The following is a 7,550-nucleotide window of genomic DNA, read 5'->3' as shown; positions in this document are numbered from 1 at the left end:
TGAGGATCAGAGTAAAAAATACCGTAGCATACATATCCACATTTATTAGATAATAATGCAAATTTCCTTTCAGTATTGCATTGTTAATTTTAATCAGAGACACATGAATTCTAATGGTGTCAGAATATTACCCTCTCTCTCTTTTCTCTAAGTATGTGATTAAATCAGAAAGAGGACTAGGAATGAGGAAATCAAAAAAATGAGCAATATATAAAATTAAAGGTCATTACTCCCAAACAAGGGGAAGCAGAGAAACCAGGCACTGTTGTTTGTATCTTGTTGTTATTCACAGCTAGTCAAATTATGCCTCACAAAGTATTTCAATGATGCTTAGTAGAAGTCTGATATACTAGACTCAAACAACAGAGACTATGGAGCCTGCTCTTTTATCTAATTTTCTTTTATAACTGGGACAGTAATACTTTCTTTCTATAATAGACTATAAGCAATTCTTTTTTTTTTTTTTAAGTAATCTGGACCTTGCCTTCCTGTAATAGTTCCCATGAATTAAGATGTTTTAAAGTAAGACAGCTTCAAGGGTGCATGACCTCTGAAAGTCAAACCTTCACAACCAAACCCACCTCTGCTTGCTGTACGTTGGCTCTCTATAGGGAGACCGAGATGAAAGACCGTGTCTGACCTCATGAGGCTTAGTCAGAGAGTAGAGGAAATGACCAGCCCAGCAACCACAATACAATGGGGAACGCTTAAGGATTACCAGTTTGAGAGACTGGAGAGGAGGGGTGAACTCGCATCTGATTTTGAGAGGAATCAGGATCGGAAGGTATCCTGGGCACTGAATGGCATTAGGAAGTATTCTTGAAGAAGACCTCCAATGTTCAAGAACTCTGGTGCTTGAAGGAGCCTGAGGGGAGAATTTATGGGTGAGTGGGCTGTGCTAGAGTGTGGGAGCATGTAGGGAAGTGCAGGAAGAGATTAGAGAGAAGGCATGGAGCTCCATCACAAATGACAATGCATAATAAGCAAAGGAAACTGGCTTTTCTGAATGTGGTAGGGATTCATTAAGGAAATGTATATAATGGTTTGAAAGTTCGTTTTCATTAACATCACTATTCACTAAAATCAAAATGAGAAATATGTTCAGAGAAGGTGTTAACCAGATTAGTAAATGTTGATTCTTGTTAGCTTATCAGCTCAAATGTAGCATAGTAAAAAGGAAGAGCAAATAGCTTGGCTGGAATGTAGGTTTCATTTATCAGAAAAAGCAGGCTGTGGAGTCTAGAAACTCCTACGTGGGTTTCACCTAGGAGTGTGACTAATGGTACGAGTAGTTTAATAGCACAGGCACATTTTAGAAGGTTGTTGAACAGCACACAGTTGCAAATGCATTATATTGAGGGATCTGGCAACTGGACGTGCTTTTTACAAGATAACATTGCAGAAACGATCTACACATATACCATAGCAACTTTTGCTCTGCTCATGGTATCATCTACATTTCTGTCTTTCAAAGAGCTCAAAGTTGTTACAATATTTGATTAGATTTATTTTCATGGGAAGCTATACTTTTATTCTTATTTAAATGGCTAATGTTTTTATACATTGTAAGGGAGACAGTTTTCGAACTCTGTTCCTGTATTATAAAATATATAAAATAATATATATAAATAACAATATATTAATGTTGCCTTCAAACATTTGTCCCAATTCCTTAGAGTTAACATCTGCCAAATAATTTCACCATGGAAAGTGAAATCTAACATCTTCTTTTCTAGTGAGAACCACTACTTGAATATTTCCACTCCAAAAATCAAACATATTATCAACCTGAGATGTTTTCTTTCTTTCATTACGAATGTCTTCTAGATGTGCAAAAATAGGCACATCCTCTGATTTTATTACACACTATTTATGTGCCATATATCAGTGCAAATAAGATCTTTAAGTATCTATTAGTCTAGAAAGGAATGTTGTGCTTTTGAAATTCATAGATAATGGGAAAATTCTTGACCAGCATATCTCTATTTTTAAAAGCAAATTAAACTCAAAAAACTAATAAAGAGTAGCCCATTTATTTATAAAGAAAATAAGATTAAACCTTCAGCTTTTAGGCCTACTATAGTTTACTAATATAACCTCTCCTTAAAGAAAAAGGCAGGTTCTGGCCCCATCAGGTGCCTGAGGACTTTGGTTAATTACCAACAATGGTAAACGGGCCAGAGTCTCTTGAGAACCTCAGATAACTTTGACTCGATTAGGTTGACTGGACAAAACTAGAACTTGCTCTCTGTCTGTATACTTCAAGCGTGTCGTTACCACCAAATGCCGGTGGGCACAGCATCAAGTGAGGGCTTAGTAAACCTGGGCCCCTCTCCAGAGACCTACTTCAGTAGGACTAAGATGAGGTCCAGGGAAACTGCATTTTTAAAAGGGTCCCTTTTGGTAAACTGGCACAACTACTGAACCCTTCCATCCAAGGTGAAGACCCCGCTGGATAGAATGGCCAGTGTTGGTCAAGTTAGAATACATACTTTAAACCAATATCAAGATTCATTTGTGAAAGCATGTCGTGTTAAGTAATATTTGCGATTCAGAATTAGCACATAGAATGCAAATACAGCACATCACACATAACACTAAAAATCTGTAACATCATCATCATCGTAGAAATTGGGTTTCCCCCCAATTCCTTGCTGAGTACGTGTGTAAACACACACATGGTTTTGCAAATAAAAAAGAGACAAAGATAAAATATTTCTTTCAAGATTCACAGTGCAAGGTCGATATGGAGAAATGAACAGAAGTTACTGTGAAATACGAGATTTGAACAGCAGGAAAAATCAGCCTGTCTAAATAAGAAAGATAATCATTATAAAGATGGAAATTCTCTCCAAGTTAATTTACAACCACCTGAAAACAAAGTGAGAGTATTTCTCCTGAAGAAATTATCCCTCAGAAAAGTAAAAGAAGGAGCTGTCTTATATTTGAATCCTTACAAAAATCTCTCATATTATGGAGGTCAGTTTTCTCCTAAAATATTATCCACTAATGTTGGTTTGAGATGCTTATAAAGGTTCTTCAACGATGCTGTCAATGTAACAAAGGCAAATTTTTTAAAGAAGGTAAATTTAGCGATTATTTCTAGGGTAATGATTCCACAATGACAACTATTAGATGTCATTCTAAATAAGGATTTTTAAGATCACAGTAGAAAACAATATTATGATAAATGTTCATGTGGCAGCAGTTAAGAATAAATTTTCACCATCATACAAATGGATTCTCTGGTTTGGTACAATATTTCGCAGTGACATTCTCACTGAACCATCCAAGTGCTGCCTGACCGTACCAGAGCTCCTTGTTCATTAATCCATTTAACCAGTATATATTGACTTACACCCTGTTTTTTTTTCTAGGACTATAAATGTGAATATGGCCTAAATATAGCTGCAGTTTTACTACTGACTACTTTCCTTTTCGGTGTTTCTACAATAATCTACGCAGCAGGGACTGTTTAACTGATGAAGCGTTTAGGGAGAGAACAATCTCCCTGATACTCTAACGAGAGCTCTGCAGTCTCCCCAGAACAGACTGTCTACTCATACCCTCAACATTCTGTCTGCAAGTGTGCAGGGTTCCCGGAATCCCTAAAACTGCATCCCGAGTCATTCATCAGCTGAACAGTATCCGTTGTAGACCTTCCCATCCTGAGACGTGCCTGGAAGCAATGCCCGTGTTGCTCATGCATCTGCTGCTTCTAAAAACAAAACAGAACAACAACAACGACAACACTTTGTTGTAAGCTCCTCATGGGCAGAATGTCTCTTTGCTTTGACTACGGCTCACAAGGGAGTGGCATGTATCAGTATTTATCCAGTGAACGTAGATATCTGTAAAGAATAATTCAACAGGATCTTATGTATCTTCCCCTCTAATACATGTTCGGTGACAGATGCATCTGCCTATAGGGTACAACAGTACCAGACACCGTGAGCCACTGCAGGATAAGTTCAGATTCCTTCTATAGAAAGACACAAGGGGAAAAGAAGTCCTAAACAGTCCCAAATAGAGATCACTTTATGAGCTCATGTAACTGAATAGTCCAGAGGAAAACCCTCTTTCAGGCATAGCTGTATTCTTGGAGTGAAAACTGACTTCTCTGCCAATGTCACTGCCTAACTCTCTGCTCTGACTTCTAATTTGTTGGCTCTTCTCACATGCCGGTGCTCCACTCACGGGGAAGGGCTGTCTGCTGCCGCCGTCTCCTATGCTTCAAAGTTCAAGACCGTCAGGAATGACCGATCTTCTATAGCTCCCACAGAAGGCCTGAGGCTCCCTGTGACAGCAGAGGCTTAAATCTGTACTCACTCCTGATCCAATCACTGTGGCCTCACGTGATCCTCATCTAGACCTGTGCAATCCCCACCCTGGCCATATACACTGAAGGGAAGAGGGATTGTCCTACAAATGGACATCAAGGCTGTTATCTGGACTAGGGTAAGTGGATGTACAACACTCCAGCAAAGGCAAAAAGCCTATAGAGTGTTGTTCCAAAACGTCCACATACTCTCCTTCCCATCCGTATTCCTTCAAAATGCACAGGTCGAAACAAGCTGCTCTCCCCTTCTCCCAAAAAGAGACAGCCGCCATCAGTGAGGTCTGTTTAAGTTGCATGTCACAAAGAGTCTACTTACAACACATCTAAGAAATGCAAAAGGAATATATTGGTCCAGGGACAGAGCTGGCTTCAGATGCATCTGTACTCAGTCAACCAACATCAGTGAAACTCAGACTCTGTTTTCTGGGCCTGTCCTTCTGCTATGCTAGCTTCCTCCTTAGGGTTCACACTGAGACCTCTGGGAGCTCCAAGGCTAAATAAAGTTCCTTTAAATCTCAACTTTGAGATGTCTTCTCCCGCTCAATGTATCTTGGTCCCTGGCTCATCCTTGAACCAAATCACTGTGCTCGAGAGGATGGAATGTACTGAAGGAATTAACCTGAGCCACGTGTCATATTCAGTGATTTAGGAGCGAAGTTCATTTTCAGAAATCATGTGGGCTAAGGAGAGATCCCCCAAATAAAGTCAGGGTACACTGGTGGAAAAAAATAATGGATATTAAGCAGAAAAAAAAATTGTTCAAATAATACATCCTCCTCTTCCATCTACTTCCAACATCTGACTCCAGGCTCTGGATCTCTGACTGATAGGCCATAACCTCAGGTACAGATGTGGTTTCTCAGGGCCTGACAACTGTGGATGTATCAATAAATATGCCTGACCACTCACGTATAGGCAGGATGTTTACCCACTCCCAAGCACATCGAGACATACTGTAGGAAGTGAACTACGCTATCTTTTAATAAATGAAAAGGTATTTCCACTTCCATTTTTGGAAAACAAGTTGGTTACAGGTAGGAAAACTGAATAGGTAAGATATATCTGGGTGGAGGCTATGATGAAAGAGAGTAAGACCAACAGTCTGCATTGCTCTTCAGAAATCTGTTAGGTTCAAAGCAAGAGTGGGAGGTTTTAAAGCTAAAATGAAAGGAGCAGTTGAGATACTGAACAAGCTCTCTGTTCTTTTGGGGCTGAAAGGGAGGGGAGGACAATGTCCAGGAAAGAGGAGAGATCCTGGTAGCTATCTCCAAACATCTTGACATCAATACCAATGGGAGCCTCAACCACTTACATGCTGTATGTAAGAAAGAAGACCAGAAAAGACAAGCCCTTTTGGGTCTGAAGCCCAAATCTGAAGGAGCTTGATTCCTGATTAGATTGAGAGGCTCTGGGTCTATCTTAAGGAGCTACCTGGTGCAAAAGCAACCTACTGTGAGGAATCTAACCTCAACCAGAGTATCAACTTATGTCTAAAATGGTTCATACTAATATTTGAAATGTAATAAAAATGACCAAGAATATCATGGCAGAATTTCAGGAGAAAAATCAAATATTAGAAACAAATCTGAGATACAGAAACTGGAGTATTGGACATAGAATTTAAAATAATGTTTGACTCATTAAAGAAATTAGATAACATGACAAAAATTTTTATCAGAGAACTAAAAGCTGTGAAGTTGAATCAAACAAATTTGGTCACCATGGTTATAAAAGAAGTAGTAGATGCACATTCTTAATATCTGGAATAACTACTAAATCAAAGTAAATGAAAAACAAGCTGGTATTTTTCTGGGCATCATGAAAATGATGGGATACTGACCATGGGTTATAGACCCAAGCCAGAAACCTTGTTCAGTTATAATCTCTGAATTTAGAATCTGGCCTGTGAATGTCCATGTCTTTATTTACAGGCATCCATGCTCAGACCTTTCTTCAAGGCCCAGATCGTCCTCTGACCCCTGAGCTGTATTCCAGGACCACCCTGACCAGGAGGATAATGGGCCCCTTTTCCCGCAGAAAAGATCAGGAAGTTTTGAGGCTGGGCTTTGGGAATCAGGATTCTCTAAGGTTCCAAGATACTTCTAAATGTCTATTCTCTCTGCCTGTGTTTTCTCTAAATTGTAGCTTAGGACTTTGGCCTTTTCTAGCTAGGCAAGATCCCAACTATTTGACGTCTAAGTCATTTCAATCACAGGCTGAGAGCAGACTTGTCATTACTGTCAGACAGGCCAGTGCCAGCCTCCTGACGCTCCTTCCATCCTGAATTTTTCCAACTAAATTTTCAATACTTGCCCTCTGAGGTATATATCCAAGTCTTGATATTTACAAGGTATGCTTAACTATCTCTTTTACCTGTTTCATCTATTTTTTCTGGTCTGTTGGAATTCTGAGGATTTTCCCCCCCCATTGCACGTTTTCCCATGGACTAGGATTAGTTACTATGGGTCCTAAACTTAACAGCTGATCAATGGACAGAAGTTGAAGAAAGGTTTAAAACAAACAGCACTGAACTTGTCACAGCATTATTATTTGAGCTCAAATAATACCTTCAGGCTGCATCTACCGAATTCACCAGCACCGTACATCTCTGATTGAGTTCAGTACTAAAGGCAATAGATGAAGTCATTCTTAGTAAATTCATTGTTATCAAGAATGTCAATTGATACGACTGTTTTACAAAGTTATTTAACATTATTGATTAAAAGTAAAAATCCTCATATTCTTTGGTAACCTCTAAAAATCTATATTTAAAAATAGATTATTTTGTAAAAAATGTATGCGTGAGATTAAGAGTCACTTATGGTTTGTCTCCCTCCCAATCCCATCTGAGGGTTGCCGGGGGGAGGGGGTTTGGGAGAGGGGGTTGGGATTATGGACATTGGGGAGGGTATGTGATTTGGTGAGTGCTGTGAAGTGTGTAAACCTGGTGATTCACAGACCTGTACCCCTGGGGATAAAAATATATGTTTATAAAAATTAAAAAAAAAAAAAAAAAAAAAAAAAAAAAATTTAAAAAAAAAAAAAAATAAAAAAATAAAAAAAAAAAAAAAAAAATGTATGCGTGAGATTTAATAAAGTAAGAACATGAATGTATTAGTACATTTGTCAACTTAGGCTTCCACGACAAAAATCCTGTGGCCTGGGCGCTTGAACAACAGAAATTGATTTCTCCTGGTTCTGGAGGCGCAAA

This window comes from Mustela lutreola, chromosome 13 (genome assembly GCF_030435805.1).
Source record: "Mustela lutreola isolate mMusLut2 chromosome 13, mMusLut2.pri, whole genome shotgun sequence".
Taxonomy (NCBI): Eukaryota; Metazoa; Chordata; class Mammalia; order Carnivora; family Mustelidae; genus Mustela; species Mustela lutreola.
Note: the sequence above shows the minus strand (reverse complement) of the source record.